Source organism: Aythya marila, assembly GCF_965140915.1.
Source record: "Aythya marila genome assembly, chromosome: Z".
Lineage (NCBI taxonomy): Eukaryota > Metazoa > Chordata > Aves > Anseriformes > Anatidae > Aythya > Aythya marila.
Window position 1 is genome coordinate 87,488,038 of NC_139080.1, and position 24,917 is coordinate 87,512,954.

Consider the following 24,917-nt stretch of genomic DNA (forward strand, 5'->3'; position numbering starts at 1 on the left):
AATTAATGTGGTCCTGCCCAGGACCACATCCAGATGGTTTTAAATATCTCCAAAAAGGGAGACTCTAAACCCCTCTGGGCATCCAGTGCTACTACTGCTCAGTTGAAAAGTGCTTCCTGATGTTCACTGGGAACCTCCCGTGTTTCAGATTGTGCCCACTGCCTCTTGTCCTGGCACTGGGCAGCACTGAAAAAGATTCTGGCTCCATCTTTGCACCCTCCATTCAGGTATTTATACATATTGAGATTTCCTCTCAGGCACTCTGTTTTCCAGCCTGAACAGTTTCAGCTCTCTCAGCCTTTCCTCATAAGACAGACGCTCCATTTCCTTTATTGTTTTCATGACCCTTTGCTGGATATTCTCCAGCAGCTCCATGAATGCCCTGGGGAACACAGAACTGGACACAGCGCACTAGGTGTGGCCTCTCAAGTGCTGGAGAGACGGGAAGGATCACCTTCCTCGACCTGCTTGGCAATACTTTCTTTCTCTAATGTAGCCAAGAGTACAGGTGGCCTTCTTTACAGTGAAGGCTCATTGCTGGCTCATGTTCAACTTGGCGTCCACCAGGCCCCCTAAGCATTTTCTGCCAGGTTGCTTTCCAGCTGGGTGGCCCCCAGCATGTCCTGGTGCCCAGAGCTGGTTTTCTCCAGGGGCAGAACTTGGCACTTCCCCTTATTGAACTCTGGGAGGCTCCTAACCCAACAGCACATTTCTCCAGCCTGTAAAGGTCCCTCTGAATGGCAGCATGACCCTCTAGCCTATCAGCAACTCCTCCTGGTTTTGTCATCTGCAAACTTGCTGAGGGTACACTCTGCCCCATCATCCAGATCATTAATGACAACACTAAAACAGGACTGGACCCAGTATTGACCCCTAGTATACAGCGCTAGTTACTGGCTTCCAACGTGAACTTCCAACTCTGGGCCCAGCCATTCAGCCAGTTTTTGATTCACGTCACTGTCTGCCCATCTTACCTGTACATCAGCAGCTTCTCTATGAGGTTCTCATGGGGGGCAGTGTCAAAAGCCTTAAAAAGTCCAGGTAGATAATGCCCACTGCTTTCCCCTCATCCATCAGGTTGGTCATTTCATCATAGAAGCTTATCATATTAATGAAGCATGACTTCCCCAATGTGTATCCATGCTCGCTCCTGCTGATGATTTTCTTGTCCTTCAAGAATTGACCCTTGACTGCCTTCGGAAGGCAGATAACTAGTATATCACCTCATTGTGAGGGGCTTCCTGGGATTAATATAACCACAGAAATTAAACGTAGAGCAGTAAGGAAGCAGAAAACTGAGTGGCCAGTGCAAGCTTCTGCACATAGCTCACAAACTTAAATTGAGTTCATAAATGATCTCAAATGAATTTCTCTAAATGAAGTCCATAAACTTAAACCTGTCTCTGGTAAAACTGATCTAGAGTACTGATGTCTACTAATGCTAGAACTCTGAACATATGTGGTTCCAGAAATAATCAGTGAAGTGAATGGCTCATTCTGGATCTTCTAATTAAAAGTTCTAGTTAAAGTGCATCTACCAGGGTAGTAAGGAATGACTCCCAACCCTCCAAAATAGGTTCTGTGAAAAAGGTTAGGCAGTCAAAGACCCAAATGAAGTGCTGTTATACACAAATGCACACAGTATGTGGTAACAAACAAGAGGAGCTGATAGCCACTGCCCAGCTAGAAAACTGCAATTTGATTGCTGTCACAGAAACTTGATGGCATGAATCAAATGACTGCAGTGCAGCAAGCAATGGCTATAAACCATTCAGAAGGGATAGGCAAGGAAGGAAAGGTATGGGAAATGCCCTATGCAAAAAATGGAACTGACTGCACAGAGAACAGCAACGCACAGATTGAGAGCTTATGGATGAAAAACAGAGACTAAGCCAACAAAGGAAAATTTGTGGTTTATATCTACTACAGGCCACTCAATCAAGGAGAGGATGCTGAGAGGAGTTCTTTCTTCAGCAACAGTAAATATCATGCTCACAGGCCCTGACCCTGCTAGGGGACTTCAACCAACCTGATATCTGCTGGAAAAGTGGCACACCAAACTGCAAGCAGTCAAGGAGACTATTGTAGTGTGTTGAGAATAACTTCTTAGTACAGATGATGGGAAGACCAACAAGAAGAGAGATGTTGCCAGACCTGTTATTCACCAATGTGGAAGAATTTACGGGACAGCTCAAGACTGCAGGTAGCCTGGCCTGTAGTGAACATGCCCTGGCAGAATTCTCAATCTTGAGCGATACAGGATAGGCAAAAAGTAGAGTTAACACCCTAAACCTCAGAAAGACAAACTTTAGGCTGTTTAGGGGACTAGTTCATGGGATCTCTTGGGAAACTGCCCTAAGAGATGAAAGGGAGAATGAGAGCTGGGAGATATTTAAAGACATTTTTCTTTGGGCACAAGAGCTCTCAATCCTGACATGCAAGAAGTGAGGCAGGGAAGACAGGAGACCAGTTTAGCTAAGTCAAAACCTCTTAGCCAAACTCAAAGCAAAAACAAAGTGCAGAGGCAGGAGATACACATGCTGGAAAGATTATAGAGAGATGGCCTGAGAACACTGGAAGTGTACCAGGAACCACAAGGCACAGATGGAGCTGAACTTGGCCAAAGATGTGAAAAAATAATCCAAAGGTTTCTTCAAGTACACAGGACAACAAAGATAGATAAAAAACTGTGCACCCCACAATGAGTGGTACAGGAGACCTGCCTACAATCAACATGGAGAACTCAACTTCTTTGCCTCAATCTTCACCAGCAAGCTACATCACCCAAGTTGCAAAATCCAAATACAGGTACTTGGAGAATGACATAATGCTGATGCGCCAGGGGAGTTTTAGGTTGGATCTTAGGAAGAACTTCTTTACTGAAAGGGTTGTTAGACATTGGAACAGGCTGCCCAGGGAAGTGGTGGAGTCACCATCCCTGGAAGTCTTGAAAAGACGTTTAGATAGACGTTTAGATAGTCTTTAATAGACGTTTAGAGCTTAGGGATATGGTTTAGTGGGAACTGTTAGTGTTAGGTCAGAGGTTGGACTCGATGATCTTGAGGTCTCTTCCAACCTAGAAATTCTGTGATTCTGTGATTCTCAACATTTTTGGAGATGACATCAAGTTGTGTAATGCAGTTGACATGCTGTACAAAGGGATAGCATCCAGAGGGACCTTGGCAAGCTTAAGAGGTGGGCCCGTGAAAACATGAGGTTCACCAAGGTCAAGTGCAAGGTCCTGTGCCTGGGTTGGGACAATCCCAAACATGAATACAGACTTGGTTACAAGTGGATCTTGCAACCCATGAAGCCAGCTACATCCTGGGCTGCATTAAAAGCAGCATGGCCAGCAGGGTGAAGAAGGTGATTCTCTCCTTCTGCTCTTCTCTCGGGAGACCCCGCCTGGAGCCCTGCATCCAGCTTTGGTGCCCCCAGCACAAGAAGGACAGAAACTTGTTAGAGCAGGTCCATAGGAGGGCCACAAGAATTATCTCTGATCGTCCAAAGGGCTGCTCTCATCCTCTAATCTTCCGATGGCTGGAACACCTCTCCTACAAAGACCGGCTGAGAGAGCTCAGGTTGCTCAGCCTAGAGAATAGAAGGCTCTGGAGAAAACTTACACAAGCCTTCCAGTACCTAAAGGGGTAAAGACAGGGAGGGACTCTTTAGCTGGTAGTGTAGTGACAATGGGCAATGGTTTTAAACTCAAAGAACGTAGATTTAGATTAGATATTAGGAATAAATTCTTTAATACGAGGGTGGTGACATATTTGAACAGGTTGCCCAGAGAAGTCGTGGATGCTCTATCCCTGGAAGTGTTTAAGGCCAGGTTGGATGGGACTTTGAACAAACTGGTCTAATGGAAGGTGTCAAGTGGAAGGTGTACTTGCTCACAGCAGGGGGACTGGAACTAGATGATCTTTAAGGTCCCTTTCAATCCAAAGCATTCTGTGATTGTTTTAGTCCTACTGAAATGAAGAACTGTGGCACTGAAATCCTCTGGCTCAGATTTATTTAACTCATTATGACTTTAATTGCACCTAAAAACGTTTAAAAAAAAAAATGCTGTTTCTTTCGAAGATGTGAAGGTCAGGTCAGCTTCCAGACCCCTAACATAATCTGCCAGTCTACCTCTGCTCTACAAAGCCGGCTCATTAGTAATTTTAATATCATACCTTCCAAGTTACAGAAAGCCTGTAGCCACCATTCTCATTACTTGTTCAAATGCTGTAAAGAACTGTGGGCTGCAGGTGGACCAAATGCAAAATGAATCAGAAAATATGTTTGCATCTACAAAAAGTTATAAATAATATCAACACTTCGTATTTCAAATATTGACAAAGAAACAATCACCTTTCACACTGTCTTCCACTCAATCTGCAAGATTTGTAAGTCCTCAGCTCTTGATCTTCTGCTCAGACAGTTAACTCAGCACATCAGGGATATTCTTTGTTATGCTGAGATGACAGCAGCTGCTGATCCATGGCAGAAGCTCTGCTGCAAGAGAAACATTAGTAAGTGAATATCAGAATAACAAGATATAAAAGAGATGCTTGGAAGCTGACAGAAATGAGGCATGAGACATTTTGTCTGAACACAAACTGGATCTCTATTCCTCTTCACATTCTCCACTCACTACATTCTTCCTAACAATGATGAAAGGATGGGACCAATATTTCTTGATTTCTCTTTTGCTTCCCCGGAAGCTGTTTTGGCCCCTTTCACTACCCAACCACATAGCAATGGACAGAAAAGAGGGTCATAAAATTCAACCCTTCATTTCTTTCATGAGCATTTTTTTGGCTGCTCTTTCTTATGCAGCACAATCAAAAAGTGATTCTAGCCACACTGCTCCTACACCTGCCTCTGAACAGCATCTTTGAGCTGAAATGAGCATCCTTGCAATCAAACAGTACTTTCTGAAGGAAGAAATAGATTATTGGATAGGAAATCTGGCCTCTTTCCAGATGGGTGACTGGGAAATAATCATAGCACAAGTACAAGCATAGCAGTTCTGCAGCCAGGAAGACATAAATCGGACATTTCAAGCCAAGGCCTAATCATTCATCATCTACACTTAACATCATTCTTTCAGTCAAAATATTTCACCTTCTCTGTCTGTAGGCAGCCCTAGACACTGTTACACGTGTGTCACAGTGTGGCCGCTCCGTCCTCTATCCCTGCCCCTTATATTTTTCTTCTTTGCAGAAAGGACAGACTTTCCCTTCCATACTTGTGCTGCCCTTCATAAAAAAAGGATTTCTGGAGGAAGTCTGAGTCCACATGACAAGGACAAAAATCTTGAAGAATGAACACAAACGCTCAGAAACCCTTGATGGAATATAAAAGAAGAAAAGAAAAATCACTCTTCTTCCTGTAAAACATAACGTTTGAGATAGGCATCTTAAAAGAGAATGCTTTGGCAGTTATTTCCTTATAGCAGTGCAAAACTCAGTGCAGTAGGGTTTGTTTTCTTTCTCAGGGTATCCCCTGGGCATGCAGGCACCTACACGTGCTGTGTGTGAAAATGTTATCCATCCCTTTGCATGTACAAACCAAGCTTGTGTGACTGGCACCTCCTCTTTGCTTCAAAACATCCCCAGAAAAGCTCTCACCGGAGTCTTTTTCCCACTTGCACCTGCCATTTTGAAACGTTTTTGGATCAAGTCCTCAAACACATCATGGAACTGCTTGACTGGACCAGAATCATAATACCAAAAGATCCTTAAACTTTGCTAGAGGAAAACAAGACTTTGAGGAAAGCAAAGAACTGCACAAACAGAAACAGTTGAAATAACCTGTCGTAAAACATCTCTAGATGTGTTCCAGCCTTACTGCCACTGACCTGAATCACAGGTCTTCTAGAAACATCATTCTCAGTGATGACTACAATACAATCAAAATAGCGCACCCTTTCCTTCCCCAGTTCAGTAACATATACTGACAAAGAGCTTCTTCGACCTCCCAAGAGGGAGGCTTAAAGAGCTTCTTTAAGGCTTCTTCAACCTCCCAACCTCAGGCCAGCTTCCTAGTCACTCTGCAACAATGCTTGCAGGCAGAGATTATCATGGAAGTACATAGTTCAGGCACCTAAGCTCCAGCTAATACTGTGCAGCCCTGACATGAAACCTTGCCATGCTGAGCTGAACTGTATGACCATGGAAGACACTGAAACCTTGCCTCTGGCCACCCTAGCATGCCATGGACCAAATACTAGCAGCAACCTCCACAGCAGCTGGGGTGTTGAAAATACAGGCAAATAAGATTTAATGTCAGTCACTGCCATGATCCAAAGCATAAATACAGCGCTTTGTGTTGGTTCTGTCTATTTTTCATTTAAATCAAATCTCTCTTTTTGTGCATGATCAAAACCTGAACACTAGGTTAGATCTTTAAAAAAAAGCTGTATGTTGTCCCTCAGGAGCAGCTCAAAGTTCCTAAAATAACCTCTTGTCCTCTTCCCAATTGTCCTTTATGGGGCTGTTGAGTCTCACAGAAGGTGCAAGACTGCTCCATTCATTGAAGCTAATTAGGCCTCAGCATCTTTTCATATCCTTTGAATCACAGAATCACAGAATTTCTAGGTTGGAAGAGACCTCAAGATCATCGAGTCCAACCTCTGACCTAACGCTAGCAGTCCCCACTAAACCATATCCCTAAGCTCTACATCTAAACGTCTTTTGAAGATTTCCAGGGATGGTGACTCCACCACTTCTCTGGGCAGCCTGTTCCAATGCCTCACAACCCTTTCAGTAAAGAAGTTCTTCCTAACATCTAACCTAAAACTCCCCTGGCGCAACTTTAGCCCATTCCCCCTCGTCCTGTCACCAGGCACGTGGGAGAACAAACCAACCCCCACCTCGCTACAGCCTCCCTTGAGGTACCTATAGAGAGCGATAAGGTCGCCCCTGAGCCTCCTCTTCTCCAGGCTGAACAAGCCCAGCTCCCTCAGCCGCTCCTCGTAGGACTTGTTCTCCAGGCCCCTCACCAGCTTCGTCGCCCTTCTCTGCACCCGCTCAAGCACCTCCATGTCCTTCTTGTAGCGAGGGGCCCAAAACTGAACACAGTACTCGAGGTGCGGCCTCAACCAGAGCTGAGTACAGGGGGACGATCACCTCCCTAGCCCTGCTGGTCACACTGTTCCTGATACAAGCCAGGATGCCGTTGGCCTTCTTGGCCACCTGAGCACACTGCTGGCTCATATTCAGCCAACTATCCACCATCACTCCCAGGTCCTTCTCTGCCTGGCAGCTCTCCAACCATTCCTCTCCCAGCCTGTAGCTCTGCTTGGGGTTATTGCGCCCCAGGTGCAGGACCCGGCACTTGGCCTTGTTGAACTTCATGCAGTTGACCTCAGCCCATCGGTGCAGCCTATCCAGATCCTCCTGCAGAGCTTTCCTACCCTCAAGCAGATCGACACATGTGCATAGCTTGGTGTCATCTGCAAGCTTACTGAGGGTGCACTCAATGCCCTCGTCCAGATCATCGATGAAGATATTAAAGAGGACCGGCCCCAGCACCGAGCCCTTTGATGGACGGCTAACTTCCTGATTAGATCTCTTGGTCTTCAACGTAATCCTAATGATGTTGAACTTCAGTAGCTCCCCTGGAAAAGGAGCAGAGGTGTCTCTGCCTTGCATGCAGTGCTATGGGGATACTGTGCTCTACAGCAGTGAAAGCCACTAGAGAATGAGCTGTGAAAAAACATGACACGGCTGTGCACTTCAAGATGTCTTCTGCTTTTGCCTTCTCGTGGCAGAGACACAGCAATATAAACAAGTCCACAGTCCTGCTGGTATCCAAACTGCAGCTATTCCTGCTAAAAAGGCTTGTGCAGGAGAATTTTACCTCCAATGTAGCTGGCAACTGATCCTCAGACAGTGCAGTTTGGAGACAAAGTGGAGCTGCTCCCTGCACAGGCTACCCAAACTCGTTAAGGCCTGCTATTCCCTAGAGACCAGTCACCTTCTACGTGCTGCCATCACAAGCTCTAAGAAGCAGAAACTGCAGCAGCAGAGTGTTTTCTTGTGCAACGTGGCTGATCTTGGTTTGGAGAACAGCCCAGAAACACTCTAGCTTACACTCAGCCTCTCTGCTGTCAGGAAGTGTCAGAAAGCCCCAGTTTTTCCACCTGCTTTCAGAGATCAAAAGGACAGTGAAAAAAGGGTTCAGCTCAGGTGCTCTTTGAGGTCATCCCCAGGCAATGAACACGTCTGACTCTGGAGGAAGGCTGGGCTCCTACAGGACAGTTTGGGATCCCTCAGGCAAGGGATGGCTCTGCACTCTTGACAGTGTAAGCAGGTGTGGAACCAGGCAGATGCAGGTTCAAGAGAACAGGCAGGTTCTCACACAGCCAAACTCATGTCTCTGTGACCTGCCAGGGTCATGGAGTGGGTCCTCTATGGGGTAGAGAGGTGTCAGTGAAACTAGTCACGTCTGTCCTCGATTCTTAAACCCTTCTTCTCCTGCATGTGCCATCAGAGGGCAAGCCCATTCCTTGCTTTCCAGGCAGACAGTAGAAAACTAAGCTAATTCCTGACAAATGTAGTCATTGTGAGCCTGAACTGCATCAGAAGACACTTTTGGGAGGACTGGCTGTCTCTGCAGCAAAGCTTTTGAAGGTCAGCCAGTCCTGACAAGTCACTGGGACAAAACAGTATTTTACAGACATTCCACATAATAGCTTCTAAAGATGTTCTCTGAGATGTGGTCAGAGGAGATAGCTGGTCCAAAGGACCAGGATTAAACCTGCAAGGGCAACCTGCACTCCCATCAGAACATGAGAAAGCCCCAGCCAGGAGGATGATACTAGAGCCCCCTCCCCAGAACATTGTCTCCATAGCACCTGCCAATAAGGGCTTTCCTCTTCTTTGGAGACATTTTACCCACAGCACTGACCCTGCAGTGCTGCTGAGATGCACACACCAAGGATTCAAGCTGTGCCATGAGGCAGGACAAGCTGGATGGCACATGAACACAGAGGAAAAGCACATGCCTGCAGCTACAGCCCAGCAGCCAGCACTCACCCACTACCTCCCAGGTCCCACATCTCCTGGTACTCTCCTCAGGCTCGCTCCCATGCTAACATAGCAGATACTGACAGGGCAGGCCTCATTCCTCCTCCAGTGGACACGACTTTTACAGAAATCAAAGACTCTTACATCCCCATCACAGCTCCCTTCTTCCAACTCTGTAGTGAGGCAGGTGAAGATTTGAGGAAAAATAAACAGGAGCACACAGGCTGGGGCAAGCTATGCTGCTTTCGTTATTTGAGTGTTATTGAGCTGTTGCTAACAAGTTTTCCACAATCCCATAGTTAAGTAACATGCCTTTGGAGAAGAAAAAAAAAAGCATAACAGAGGGAAAAGGAGAGGGGAGAAAGTAAAGAATCACCATGGTCATCCTGTCTCATAAGTCAATTCAGTATGAGGAGTAGCTCTCCCTGAGCATATCTATAACTCTTCCCTGGCTTCCGCTGAAACAAGCTGCATTCACACAGACTTGCCCAGCTCACAGGACAGCCCAAAGAGCCCAAATGCATTGTGGTGTCTCCTGAGGGGCATGGGCCTGCCTGGGACTCATCCCAAAGAGTCCCTCTCTATGCTCAAAGGGCAGGCAGCCACAAACATCCTTTTCTGACAGTCCCCTCACCCATGCAGCAGTGCTGATTCTACTCATGAGGAAAACACCCCCATGACACTGTTCAATATTGCCAGATGTCTCTAATGGGATTTAGACTATCCTCCACACCCTTATGTCAGCTACTTTTCCAGTCACCCTGGGGCTCTCATTATAATCGCTTTGGTACCACAGAACAGCCTGCTCTCTTACAAGGACTTTACAACTGAGCTGATGTCCCCCTGACTGTATGATTGTTCCGAGTGTTTTTCCTCAGCTTCCCCATGTCAAAAAAGCTCATCTGGGACAAAGAAATTGAAAAGCTTTGACTTGGTTAAAAGGGGAAGGAACCTACAGCATCAGTCGGTAGGTCAGCAAGCCCATGGCCTAGCACTGAAGAGCAGGTGACAGTTGCTTTTCTGCTACCAAGAAAGGGATCTAACACAGTCCACGTGACTTACAGCTTTTGTTAGCAAAATGTCCTCCAAGGTCTGTACACACACCCTTTTACCAAGCTGTTTCTAGAAGACCTTAAAAACAACTGGCATTGGGTGTTTGTGTTGGGGTTCTGGGGGAAGGCAGACAACAGTGACTACATGAATTGCTCTTGTGGTCAACCTTCCTCTGAAAGCTGGCAGATGATGCTGATGTGTGCTCTGAACAAGTACAACCCCAGCCTCACTGCTTCCCTACTCAGGGAGATAATAGGCAGAAGAACAAACATTGCAAGAAGAATAGGTCTGCTGCACCACAGGACCCTTCCTCTGACAGTGCAGAAGTGTGGACCACATCCCTCCAGGCTGGTCCTGCAGCACACCAGCAGATCCTACATAGTCTATTGTACAGCCTGTGGTTCACCTGCTGCCATGGGTAGCCAAAAAGAGAACCTGTGCTGCTCCAGAAATATATGGTCTTGTTTGCTAAGCAGCACCAAGCAAGTCCAGCAACAACTAATTCCTGCTCCAATGTGAACAAGCCTTCTTCATGTGTTCCAGTAGTCACCATTTCTGATTGCAATGCTTTCAGTGGGGGCAAGCGAGCAAATTCTGGCTCATCAGGTGTTGTCACTAACCACCTTAGAAAAAAGCACCAATACAACTTAGTTTTTTTATATAGCCATCAATGTATCTTGGGCTTCAGGTTTTTGTCTTAACAGAACAAAAGTACTTTTTGCATGAGTGGTACATCACACCTCAAGGAATGAGACACCACCATCAGCCCACCCACAGAGCCAGGACCAGCCTCTGACCCTGTGGGTCAGGCCCTCACTAGCTGAACACGTTACAGCAGCCTAAGGGACTTGTCATTTCTAGTCTGCAGCTAGTAAAGTCATAGTCCTTGACTGGACTCCTCCTCCCACAACATACCATATCCTCCACTTTGAACTGAGGAAAACAAGGCAACATGGTAATGAAGCTCTGAAACATTTCAGGAGGTGCAGTCTGTGTCAGAAACACGATGTGTCCCAGTCATTGCCCTCAAAAAGTGCTTCCAAGTCATAGCATTATTTCCTTCTTGTTTTTCTTCTTGTTTAAAATGAAAAAAAAAAAATCAATATTCAGCACTGTTTTTTTGTTTTGTTTTTTTAATATCAGGGAGAATTACCACTTGCCTTTCTGACTCTGTAAAACAAACAAACAAAAAAACAACAGCCAAAAAAAAAAACAACACTACTGCCTTTTAATCTTAATGAAAACCCAGGTTTTCACCTAAAAACAAGTGCTGCCAGGAAAACAAACAAACAAACAAACAAACAAAAAAAACGAACCAGCCAAAAACAACAACAACAAAAAAACCCTGTCCACCTTCTTGAAGTCAAAAGCCTTCACCACAGAAATACCAAGCACTTTGGCAATCCAGGAAAGACAAGAGTTTCTCCTTCAGGCCTTCTTGCTGGTGAACCCTGCCTGATGAATATGCTGCACACAGAAAAGGATTTCCAGGAACATCAGGGATATCTAAAGACACACCACTCATGTTGCCTCTACTTGGATATTCCAAATACCCCTGGAAATCCTATGGTCTTTCTATTTTCCACAGTGCTGGTCAGCAATGATCAGGTTTTCCTCAGACTCACTCTGGCTCACCCAGACCACAGCATCTTCACAGGTGCCTGTCACTTGGGACAGAGCTTCTCAGGGCCCCAGATTCACCTTTCAGTTGCTCTTCACAGGGGAACCCGCCTTGCAACATAGAATCATAGAATATCCCGAGTTGGAAGAGACCCATAAGGATCATCAAGTCCAACTCCTGGCACCACACAGATCTACCCAAAAACTCAGACCATATGACTAAGAGCACAGTCCAATCGCTCCTTATACTCCAACAGGCTTGGTGCAGTGATTACTTCCATGGGGAGTCTGTTCCAGTCTGTGACTACCCTCTTGGTGAAGAACCTCTTCCTGATGTCCAGCCTAAACTTCCCCTGCCTTACCTTAACACCATTCCCGCAGGTGATTACGGAGAATAGGTGAGTGCCTGCCTCTGCACTCCCCCTCGTTAGGAAGTTGTACACTGTGACGAGGTCCCCCCACAGCCTCCTCTTCTCCAGGAGGAACAGGCCAAGTGACCTCAGACACTCTTCATACATCTTCCCCTCTAGTCCCTTCACCATCTTCATCGTCCTCCTCTGGACACTCTCCAACAGTTTTGCATCCTTTTTGTACTGTGGTGCCCAGAACTGCACACAGTGCTCGAGGTGAGGCGGGACTAGCACAGAGTAGAGTGGGACAATCACCTCCCTCAACCAACTACTGATGCCGTGCTTGATACACCCCAGGATACGGTTGGCCATCCTGGCTGCCAGGGCACACTGCTGGCTCATATTCAACTTGCTGTCAGCCACAACCCCCAGATCCCTTTCTGTGGGGCTGCTCTCCAGTGTCTCATCGCCCAGTCTGTACATATAACCAGGGTTGCCCCATCCTGGGTGCAGGAGGACCCGGCACTTGCTTTTGTTAAGCTTCATGTGGTTGATGATCGCCCAGCCCTCCAATCTGTCCAGATCTTTCTGGACAGAGATGATTAGCAGATGTGTCCAGTGGAGCAGCATGGCCTGGGGACGAGTTGACCATGGAGGAGAGGAATGTTATGAGACCGCTCAGCCTGCACACACACCGTACACTGGCAGAGGTACAGACTCAGCCCTGCTAAGGTCCTGTGCAAGGTGGCTCCATGCCCCACCCCAGAGGAGGAACTTATTGCAGCAGAACAGAGGAACGGACGCAGCAGCTATTGACAAGCTGAAAGATGAATCTGAAGGTCCAAATGAGCCATGCCCTCCACAGGAATTACCTAGAGTAGCCACTGCCCAAGAGGCCCAGAAGAACCACTGCCATTTGGAATCTTTAAGCAAAATCCAAGTAATGCTTGGCAAGATCTGAGGAGGCAGGAGCACTTCTTGCGGTTTGCCTGAGAACAGGCACAAACAGCAAGCTGACAGCGTGCTACCAGATAGTCGTTAACACAGTCCCTCTCATTAGCCTGACCACACTTACTACTGGTGCCCAGAAGCTGTTACTGAACACAAGCTGTTGGCTGCTGTGCAGCTCAGCCAACCTGCAGGGCCGTGCCAGCTGTTGGCTTTCTGTCAGCAGTCATTTGCAGTAGTTTGGACTATACCATTACACCTTCATACTGCTTTGGTTTAAGAACTTTCTGCAGACCTAAGAGGATTCAAGTCCAAATTAGTTTCAAAATACAAGGTTCTAGGCATAGTATGGAAAGAGTTTAGGCACTGAATAACAACATTAGCAAAGACCTCACATTCCTGCCTTGCGCACAGATTCAGAACAGAAGAAGAGAGTAGTAAGAATAGTGCCACGGGCCACTACACACAAACCAAAGAAAATTATACATATTTTTGAGCAAGGGGAGAAAGGAGAAAAATCAATGCCTCTCTTCCTGAATAACTTTCACTTCTAGAACTAGACTTGTGTGGAAGTGTGTGAACAGTGTGACCAGCAGGGTTAACAGTGTGACCAGCAGGGCTAGGGAGGTGATCGTCCCCCTGTACTCAGCTCTGGTGAGGCCGCACCTCGAGTACTGTGTTCAGTTTTGGGCCCCTCGCTACAAGAAGGACATGGAGGTGCTTGAGCGGGTGCAGAGAAGGGCGACGAAGCTGGTGAGGGGCCTGGAGAACAAGTCCTACGAGGAGCGGCTGAGGGAGCTGGGCTTGTTCAGCCTGGAGAAGAGGAGGCTCAGGGGCGACCTTATTGCTCTTTACAGATACCTTAAAGGAGGCTGTAGTGAGGTGGGGGTTGGCCTGTTCTCCCACGTGCCTGGTGACAGGACGAGGGGGAATGGGCTAAAGTTGCGCCAGGGGAGTTTTAGGTTGGATGTTAGGAAGAGCTTCTTTACCGAAAGGGTTGTTAGACACTGGAACAGGCTGCCCAGAGAAGTGGTGGAGTCACCATCCCTGGAAGTCTTTAAAAGATGTTTAGACTGATTAAGGAGGTATTGGGGAGGCAAGGACAATCCCCAGACATGGACTGTATATCTTGAAACAAGACACTGAAACTCATGATAAGGAAGCGGCAGACGGACAGAGAAACAAACGTAAGGACTATAAATCTCAAAACTGGACATTGGAATTCATTATAAAGATACAACAAACGGGAGAATTAGCAACAACCAGCTCTTGCAATTAAGAAACCTGCCAATTCAGCAGATTCCTGACCAAAGGTGAAAAGTACACTGTGAGGAAGACTCGGGGTCTTCCTCCCAAAGACCCCTGCCCACATCCCAAAGACCCCTGCCCACAGTTCTTGGAAGGCTCTACGCAGGCGCAAGGTGCCAAAAGGCTAATTAGCATGAGAAGCGAGGGAAGGTGGGGATAGGTAATGCATATGTATAGGTGCTTGTAGAATATTGATAGATTGATTGTATAAATTCAAGACTGCTTTCCGCTTTAGGTATGCATGATAGGTGGAGAGATCCCCCGTGCATCCAGCGCTGCAATAAAGAATATACCACTTAAAGGAATTTCGGCTTCGATCTTTGAATCAAGACGTAGAGCTTAGGGATATGGTTTAGTGGGGACTGTTAGCGTTAGGTCAGAGGTTGGACTCGATGATCTTGAGGTCTCTTCCAACCTAGAAATTCTGTGATTCTATGAAGACTTTGATCCCTTCAGTTATATTTCTCTGGACAAGAACTACCAGCATATAAGGAAATGTTCCCCTTTAATTTCACACAATCACAGAATTGCTCAGGTTGGAAAGGATGTTGGAGGTCATCCAGTCCAACCCTCCTGCCCAGTAGGCTCACCTATAGCACATTGCACAGGATGGCATCTAGATGGGTTTTGAATATCTCCAGAGAAGGAGACTCCACAACCCCTCTGGGCAACCTGTTCCAGTGCTCTGTCACCCTCACAGTATATTCAGCTGGAACTTGCTCTGTTTCAGTTTATGCCCATTGCCTCTCGCCCTGTTGCTGGGCACATCTGAAAAGAAACTGACTCCATCCTCTCCACACCCTCCCCTCAGATATTTATATAGATATTGATGAGGTCTCCCCTTGGTATCCTCTGTTCCAGGCTAAACAGGCCCAGTTCTCTCAGCCTGTCCTTGTGTGACAGGTGCTCCCGTCCTCTAATCATCTTAGCAGCCCTCATCCAAACCCACTCCGGTACTTCTATGTCCCTCTGGTACTGAGGAGCCCAGAACTGGGCACAATACTCCACGTGTGGCCTCAATAGGGCCAACCAGCTGGGGAGGATCACCTCCCTTGAGCTGCTGGCAACACTCTTCCAAATGCAGCACCTGCAATTTGCACAGCATGGAGGGAAAACACACACACAAAACAATCCTGTGCAGAACTCCACGTACTGGCACTGATCTCCATGTTCTGGTGCAGACCTTGAACCGAGAAACATGCCTCTGAAATTCAGCACTCTGGAGTATTCCCAGTATCTTCCTGTGGTCGCTCATGCAGAAGAAAACTAACCTGATCATACACAAGCTCAGGGCAGGCAATGTAACAGGTTCCTCCACGTCTGGAGGTGGTCTTTACTTGTGCTTGGGGTTTTATCAAGCTTGAGGACTATATGTTGGGAAACAACTTCTGCATAACCTTTCAGTAAATGATATGAAAGGAAGATTAAAGAAAGGAAAACCACACGCACTTAAAGAACACTGACTTGGGAATGTCATGCTGCATACAGAGCCATTCATTTCACAAGCAGCCTAGGAATCCTCTTCAGTTTTAACAGTATCAAGCTCTTTGGAAGCATTACAGCCCAGATGGCTAAGCAGCACTAAACACACTGCTCTATTTGCTGACAGTTTGCTTAGAGAGTAATTTACTAAAACTTAGATGGGTGAAATCACCTAGGGATGGTTAGATAAATTAGATAGCACTACGCTTGGAAGCATGTGCCATATGCCTGATACCAAAGGCTGCATTATGGAAGCAAAGGAGTCTCTATGGCAAGCTCCACACTTAACTGCAGGCCCAGCTGCAACTGAATGCTTGCAGTTCTGCTGCCCAGCTGCTCTTCCCCACAGCAGCCATAATTGGCACAGAATGCAGCTGAGAGGCTCTGGTGGAAAAGAATTTCACTTGCTATTTCCTGGAAGTTTTCACTGGCTTCTTTCAAGCCTCCTTTTCTTCCAGAGCACTCCTACCCCAATAGTCAATCTGAGAAATCTGAGAACCCATCTCCACACTGCCATCTCTACCATCCCCTTTTGCACAATGGGGCCAGCACCTCTTTTTCAGTTATGCTGAGTCCTTGCAGATGGTCCCAGTGCCTCTTTCCCCGCCTCCCCCCCCGGTCTTCCCACCCAATTCAGTCCCTGAGCTTACTCATCACAGGAAATTCAGAAACAGAGAAATGGACCACAAGTGAAGTGCCTCTCTAGTTGATGTCAGGTAAAATGTACACAGTGAGAAAAGTTCCGCTTTGCAGGCTTCTAGATTTTTTTTTCCCAGCTTTGATTTTTATCAGGTTGTATGATAGCCTTCTCAACATTTCATTATTTGCCTTGTTACAGATCACCCAATATGGGAGTGGGAACTGCAACAAAGGAAAAATGGAGAAAATGGTTCACTGAGGGCTTCGTATCTCACATCACTACACTTCATCTCCAGTTCTGCAGATTTTTCTGTGTCAATAGGACTGCTCCTCCAGGAGGAGACCCTTATAGCTAACACGCTTCCTGGTCTTACAGCCCCTTTAGACCATAGGTCTGATATATATCTCACAAACAGGTAAGTCTGGAACCCAAATCTGCCACGAAGGAGAAACTTCAGATAGTTGCCCATTGCTTTAGTTACAATCATCTTCAACAAAGCACACAGAGTGTTATCAAAAATACAGAAGGTAGAGATCAGCACATACATCCAGAACAGGTTTCTCAGGTGGAATGTGGCAGGTGTGTTTCAGTGCTTAGATAGCCACCATAAGCACATACAAATGGAGCAAATCCGATCAAAATCCATAGCACCTACCAGACAAACACGCACAGGCTGTCTGATCCTACCTACTGTCCTCTGCAGAGTTCTGATTTCTGCATGTCATCAGACCCACAGAGACCCTGCCTCTGCACAGCAACACCAGTGCCCTTGGTCATGAAGAACCCCTCTGGAAACCAGTTTACCCACCACTCACATGTTAAAGCCACTTTGACTTCAGCTCCCTCAACCTCAGGTAAAATTTCTCTCATAATATTTTCCCATTGCGGTTAAAAAGCCAGTATCATGGACTGAATTCTACAACTGAAAGTCTTCTTTGAGAAGAGGGGAGCATCTATTGCTTCTTCCCATGCAAAGGAAAATTAGCTCACAGCGTTTGGTGTGAGAGTGAGATCAGGCCAGAAACAACTAAACAAGTCACATGCAGACAGCCACTCAACATTCAAGGTCGTTAGCATTTCATTCAGACTGACATAACACAAAAAGCTGCCATGCAGGCAGGCATGCATTTTTTTGGTTACGAGAGAAGAGCAGGACGCTAGACCACACCCCAGAGCTGCTGTTTTTCTGCTGGACCCGACTCAGAACGGGGCAACCTCTCCCGCTTTGTACTGGGCTGACCACTGCCAGCAAAGCCACCGCCATGGCTCTCGCGCCTCTGCCGGCAGCTTTGGGCCGGACATCTCCGAAGCCAACCGAGCACCAAGATACCAACTCGATACCAAGACCGGGAGAAGCCGCGCTGCCATCGCCCCCCACCCCCGCGCCCCCTGCCTTGCAGCCCAGGACCCCGTGCGCGCACCCCGAGCTGCCCCGACGGCGGCGGCGGCGGAGCCGCGGCTCGGGCGGCGCCGCTGGGAGCGGAGCTCGTTACCTGCTGCGCGGAGGCGAGCGCAGAGCCGCCGGCGACAGCGGGACAGGTGCGGCCTCTGCCCGGGAAGGCGGAGCCGGGGCGGGGGTGGTGGGGGCGGTGGGGGCAGAGGGCACCGCCCCCGGCCCGCCCCGCGCAGGAGGGCACAGCGGGGGTCCCGGCGGCCCTCGGCTCCGCGCCGCCCCCTCCCGTCCCTCTTCCTCGCCGCCGCTGGGCCCTGCTCGGTCCCGCTGCCTGCCCCTTCGGGGGCGGCTGTCCCGCTCTCTCGCACCCCGCAGGTCTCCTCCGCGCAACCTCGCGCTGCCTGCTGCACCTCCGCTATTTCTGAGAGGCTCTTTCTGACTATGCTCCACGTCTCCGAGCAAGTCTCAGGTTTTCTCAGTCTCCGCAATGTCTTGAAGAAGACAAATCCAGAATCCTTACAGAGGTGAATGCGCTGCAACTCTTTGCCCCAGGTAAAAGCAGCAGTGAGACTGGGAATGCGTTCCCCAAAGGCAGACACAAAACACATTTACACAACATACCTAAGTGGCCGTCTGCTCAGGGAGATGAAAACAGATGCATTAAGTACCCATAGAAACACAAACAGCACCAGCGGTCTCATCCTGTTCTCGCTGGATGGTTGGCATGAAGGTCCATTACTGAGAAAATGATATATATATATATACGTATGCACACATGCATGCAGATATGTGTGTTAGAATTAGAACACTTATATTGGATGGGACCTTCAAAGATCATTGAGTATAGATGCCAGACCTCTTTCAGGGCTAGCCTAAAGTTAAAGCAGTTATTGAGGGCACTGTCCAAATGCCTGTTCAATACTGACGTGCAACCAACTCCCTAGGAAGCCTGTTCCAGCGTCTGACCGCTCTCATGGGAAAGAAATTTTTTCTGACGTCTGGTCTCAGCCTGCCCTGGCGCAGCTCTGTGCCATTACCGCGTCTCACCATCAGCTACAGGGAGCAGAGGCAGGCACCTCCCTCTGCACTTCCCCCCTCCTGGAAGTTGCAGAGCGCAAAGTCACCCTTCAGCGGCTTTTTCTCCAAGCTAGAAAACCTGAGTGTGCTAGGAGACAAAGCTGTGCATTTCTAACCTCACCTGCAAGGGAGACCTCCCTCCCTTAGTAGCACCTCTGCCTCTGGTTCCAGCTCCTGCTCACAGGCAGCTTAACCCCTTCTGCACCCAGGCCTCCTTGCCAGGTTGTTCCTGGGTCACAAATCACCAGTTGTACCAGCAACTGTGATCTGAAATTTCCCTTTATGCCCCTTGGTCCTGCTTGCCCTGGTTGCTGGCGCCAGCAGGTGGGAGCCCCTTGCAGCAGCAGCACTGCTCCAGCTGCTGGCACAGCCCCACTTGCACACACACAGCTTCACACAGGCACTGGCACACAGCTGCCCAAGGCTGCCCTGGTCCCCCCTCAACAGCCAGTCCCTCCGGTGGTCTTAAGCCTTGAGACCCGCACCCCCTGGCTCCCCAGCCACATCCCCTCCTTGCCCACTTGCCCAGCTGGATCTCCACTTGTGCTTGCACACTCACGTGCACACCCACACTGCTCCAGGTGCTGCACCACTGACACGTGGGCCCTGTGACCCTGTGCACACATACACTCCAAATAGAGACCCTCCCCCAGGAAAGCAACTAGAAGTGCAGTTCAACTGGGAGGCAGGACAGGCTGCCCCAATCAGGCAGATGGCATAAGAGGACAAGCATCCTGACCGGCAAACCATTTATATGCTGCTGGCCCTTTTTATCCCATTATCTCTCATTTTTCCCACATTTGTTCACCACAGGCTATCACCATCCCTGCCCTTCCCCACGTTTATTCCTGCCCTGAGCACCATGCAATAAGCCCTCTGCAATCTTGAAATGCTCTTCTCCTGCATGCCATAGCATTTCCCATGTTCCTGGCAGGGACCCTCCTAGGTCCCAAGGGTGCTTGGGCTCTGACTCCCATTGAAGTGTTTTATGCCTGGACCCTGGGGCTGAGGTTCTCCTGAGAAAGCTCTGGGAGGGTCCTGGGTAGGGTACCCCTTCTGCTGAGTTCCTAATTTGAGTTTCCACCTGCCTTTGTGCTCCTCTGCTCCTCTGAGCATGTGGAGACAGACCTTTGTTAGGCTGATGGCTCCTGGGAGTAAGTGGCACAAGATGTTATTTGGGTTCCTCCCCCACCATTGCCTCTCCGTGCTCCTCTGAGTGTGCAGAGCAGCTTCTATCACATAACACGGTGTGCTGTGCTCTTTCTCCTGATGTGGACAAAGAAAGTGGGTGTAGGGCTGCTTGGTGATTGTCCAGCACTGCACAAATGGATATACAGGAAGCCACATCCACTGTGTCAGCTCTTCCTCTCCATCTCTGACACTAGCCTCCCCTGTAAAAATGTCCTGTTCTGTATTTAAACTCCTCTGCTACTCTCTGCAGCCCTTTATTTAGGATAGGGTTGGACAAGAAAAGAGTCGCCTACTGAAAGGTATTGATTTTTTCTGTTTTGTGTCTTTCTGGTTTTGCTTTTTCATACTCCCTAATTAGCCAGAGTATTTCCGCACTGCGGGTCCTTCTGCCTTTACCTTTGTTCTTTTTTGCTCCCGGCTCAAGAACTGCTCGTCTCCCAAATCAACACCGATTGAAACTATGATTATTTTTCTCTTCTGCTGTTGTAAAAGCTGAATTTGTCTGTCACTGTTCATGACCAGTACTCTTTTGTGATTGCTGAACTTAGCCAAAATTACATTGCTCCTGCCATCTGTAACTAATATAGCATTAAATAGTGCCCTGGAATAGGTTTTGCATCAACTGCTGTTCATGTACCTTTCACGGACAATGGACAAACATACATCTGTACCTATCAGTGCCGATAGATGATGTTTCCAAAGCAATCTACACAGGAAGCAGAATCTTAATTAAAAACAAAATTAAACAATAGTTGTCTTTCATGTCTTTTCATGAAAAGTGGAATCCATTAAAAAGATGAATCAGAGCTCCATGTCAAACTATCAGATGCATTAGGTATCTACCTGTGTACATTGTAGAGCTGAACATGTAGTTTTCCTCTCTCTGAGTATTCCAAGTTTCAAAAGTTTGGGAAACATCTATCTAAAAAGGCATGAGACATTTTATCTCTCAGCAGTATTCTTCCTTGCCTGTGTATTCATCATGTCAGAGCTGATCTATAAAAGCCTTCCATCTGGGGAAACATTGCAAAACCATGTGGAAGCGTCCAAATGGTTGATTCTGAGATGTTCTTCTGAAGAATGCAAGAACAGTTCAGATGTGTGGGGGTTAAACTACATGGCCCACAATTTGGCCTTGAAACTTGTGACTTCCTTCTTACACCTTTGACAATGTATTTCAAAGACAGAAAGCTCAAAAAGGAACCCACACATTTTATATCTGTTGTAAAAGGCAAAAAGGGGAGAGAGTGACAAGAGAGATGCTTCTGCTAATGAAAGTGACCAGAAAACATTCCCAAGTGACCAGAAAACATTTCTCCAGAAGGTTCAGGCTCACTCAAACTGCAGACACACAGCATAATATTCTGTCATTCTTAAGAGTAGCAACTGCTTCTCAAAATCATCCACACAAATGATACAAGTGATGTTCCCTTTCTTGTTCTCCTCAGTATAAAGTGCATTAAACTTTCAGAAGACATCAGAAATAATTTTCAATCATGTCTGGGCAGAACAGGAGGAAAAGCCTTCCCTTGGAGTCCTAGCAGAGCTAGGGTACCCCCTTGGAGCTGTAGTCCCAGGCTAGAATAGGAAAACAGGACTGGCCGAAGGCCTGGGGTGTTGGGAACATCCCTGGGATTCCTGAATCAAGAACCGATGGGTGATTTCAAACTGTCTGACCTCACCTGGGTTGACTAATGCAGATTCCAGCCTGACTGGTCAAATAACACTTCTCTAAGCATTGTCTCTCAGAAAAGAAAACATACTTTGCAGGTGCTTACTTTGGCACCAAAAAGCTCCTTTGCACAAACAAGAAGACCCCCGGACTCAAGGGCTGTCAAAGGATCCCCACTGATACACTCCAAGACAGAAGCCCCTGCCCAGCCCCTTCTGGAAAAGGTAGCTTGGCCTTGTGGGGGGTGGACACCCACCCTACCCTGACCACCCCACAGACCCTGCCAGGAGCATGGGACATGCTATGGCATGCAGGAGAAGAGCATTTCAAGATTGCAGAGGGCTTATTGCATGGTGCTCAGGGCAGGAATAAACGTGGGGAAGGGCAGGGATGGTGATAGCCTGTGGTGAACAAATGTGGGAAAAATGAGAGATAATGGGATAAAAAGGGCCAGCAGCATATAAATGGTTTGCCGGTCAGGATGCTTGTCCTCTTATGCCATCTGCCTGATCGGGGCAGCCTGTCCTGCCTCCCAGCTGAACTCCACTTCTAGTTGCTTTCCTGGGGGAGGGAGTGTCCTTTTCATGTGCAGGTGTTTTATGGCATTTCAGAGACAGAAAGAGAAGCAGAATAAAGTTGTTTGGGCCATCTGAGTTTGTAGGAGTGCTGAGGGTGTCTGTCTGTGTTGGTGTGTGTGGCCAGCCATGTACCTAAGTGTGTGCATGCACCTTCTGGTAACACACATTCAGATTTGCTCCTGGCAAATCCTGGAGATGCAGCAAACTTGCCACTCTTGAGCTGCTGGATCCATCATCCCCTGACAGGGAACAGCCAAAGATCATGTCTTTGCTGATGAGGCAGTTGCAGCACTGTGGCAGAGGCACACAAGGGAAGATTGAAGCATTACCACTAGTAGTACCCAGTAGTGGTAATACTGAAGTATTTCCTGAGTATCTGTCCAGGTGTGTTTTTTTCCCCATATTATCCACTTGGTTTACGTAACACAGGACAGTGGGCCTGAATGCTGCTTTATTTGTTGTTACTTGGTCTGCAGGAAAATAACATCTCTCCCACAGTCCTAATGTCACCTAAGGATTCCAGTTTCTTCAGGAGTACCATGTTGAATGTACTCCTGCATGAGAATTTATGCAGTCTCCTTCCTTATGCCTAACAGAGGTCACTGCAAGATAGTATTTTAAGTCTCTTTCTCTGATTAAGCTCCTTACCATTCTGCTTCCCCTTCAGATTAGGAGTTGACAGCACTACTGCAGCAGAGCATTCGAAAGAGTAATGTAATTTCCATTTTGGTCTCTGTCATTCAATGCAGTTATCTGTGCCAGAACATCTTCCCCCCTTGTACAGTCACCAAAAGAACCCTGCTTGGCTCTGCTGACTCTCCTGGACCTAAGAAGCAGACATGAGCTGCAATCCATGGCAGAGCTTCTGGCTGGAATTAGTTGAGAGGACAAGATTTCCAGTCCGGTGAATTGAGAAGCAGAGCTTTAACTGTGCATAGTTAGATGCCTATCTTGCAGACTTTGTCTCTTCAGTGACCTGGGGATGGTTTTACCTGCTGCAGATATGAAGAGAGGGACTAAACAGAGGGAACACTGTGCCCCCTCTGGGTGTCTGTTACGATAGCCCTGGATGGTATGACTGCTGTGAACACTGACTGGACACTGATGTTGCTGTACAGCTGCCCCTGACACACCATGTACAATGTCTGGATTTACATGTGCACCATTTGAGTAGATACACTGGCTAGAAACTTGCAGAATCCCTACATAATAGCCATTGTCATCTTCCATGGAAAACAAATGCAATTAATAAGAAAGCTATCCAATATTGACTGGCCCAAAAGAAAAGAGCTTGCACAATGACATGGCAGACCAAGCCTCAGAGGCAATTCTGCCAGTGCCATCCTGTCTGGGAGGGTCTGCCACAGGCTGGCTTAGATACCTGTATCTTCCCATGTGCCTGTGCAGTATTGTCTGCAGAAGATACATGCTGTAGTTTAACACTGGTGAGTAGCTAAAAACCACACAGCCACTCTCTCACTCCCCCTTCTCAGAAGAACAGAGGGAGAAAATATGATATAAAAAAAAAAAAAAAAAAAAGTGGGTTGAGATAAGGACAGGGAGATTGCTCACTCATTACTGGCATGTGCAGAACAGACTCAGCTTGGGGAAGACTCATTTAATTTATTGCCAATTACTAATAGACTAAAGCAGTGAGAACTAAAAGCAACCTAAACCCACCTTCCTATCACCCACTCTCTTTTACCTCTCTGCCCAAGCAGTGCAGAGGAACGGGGAATGGAGGTTGTGGTCAGTCCAGAATATTTTGTTGCTCTCTCACCCAACACTACAGAGGACAGGCAGGTTCTTCAGGGACCTTTGGCAGAATGAGGACTGGCCACAGGTTTGTGGTTATAATTATACATATATATATATATAAAGAGATTAACAATTAACATATTTTATTATCTACAATTTCCAGCACCTAGCTGCACAGAATTTCTAGAACTACAGTAGAATTACTAGTTACACAGGCTTTTCAGTCACCTGGACCCCTGCAGATTGGGTCAAAATCTTATCAACCGGTGCAAGATACAAGCATAACCTAGACTCGGGATTTACATAAAAGAACAGGAGTCACTCAGTCACTGCTCAGAGGAAGAAGACAACAGCAGAGGTGCCCCTGTCCACTGAGAGACCACAGGTTTTGCCACCCAGCAGCAGCTCCAGTTTAAGACCCCCTTAGGGCTGGTAGCCTGCTGGCAGACAGTGCTCCTGGTGCTGTTACGCTTCCCTGAACCAGAACCCATGCTAACCTATGCTACTAAGTTCTACATCTACACATTTCATTAAGACCTCCAGGGATGGTGACTCAACTGCTTCCCTGGGCAGCCTGTTCCAATGCTGCATAAGCCTCTCAGTGAAGGAATTCCTAATATCCAACCTAGACCTTCCCTGGCACAACTTGAGGTCATTTCCCCTTGTCTCATCACTTGGTGCTTGGGAGAAGAGCTCGATCCCCACCTCGCCATAGCCTCCTTTAAGGGAACTGTGAAGTACACTAAGGTCTCCCCTGAGCATCCCCTTCTCCAGGCTAAACAATGCCAGCTCCCTTAGCCACTCCACATTAGACTTGTTTTCTAGAA

At 47.5% G+C, this 24,917-nt stretch overlaps 1 protein-coding gene across 6 annotated transcripts in view; it reads right to left on the reverse strand.

Moving 5' to 3' along the window:
• LOC309890318 (FERM and PDZ domain-containing protein 1-like) overlaps nt 1-18,508 on the reverse strand; it is a gene marked incomplete at its 3' end in the record, with an annotated part of 43,239 nt that extends 24,731 nt beyond the window's left edge. For 4 of the 6 annotated variants that reach the window (XM_082784041.1, XM_082784040.1, XM_082784037.1 and 1 more), the window contains exons 1-2: nt 17,915-17,965; nt 4,357-4,500 (exon numbers count right to left, since the gene is read on the reverse strand). Of the gene's footprint in view, nt 1-4,356; nt 4,501-17,914; nt 17,968-18,435 lie in introns of those variants that run through there. The other 2 variants (XM_082784039.1, XM_082784038.1) reach the window with 2 other exon arrangements.
• Between the last annotated feature and the right edge of the window lie 6,409 nt (nt 18,509-24,917).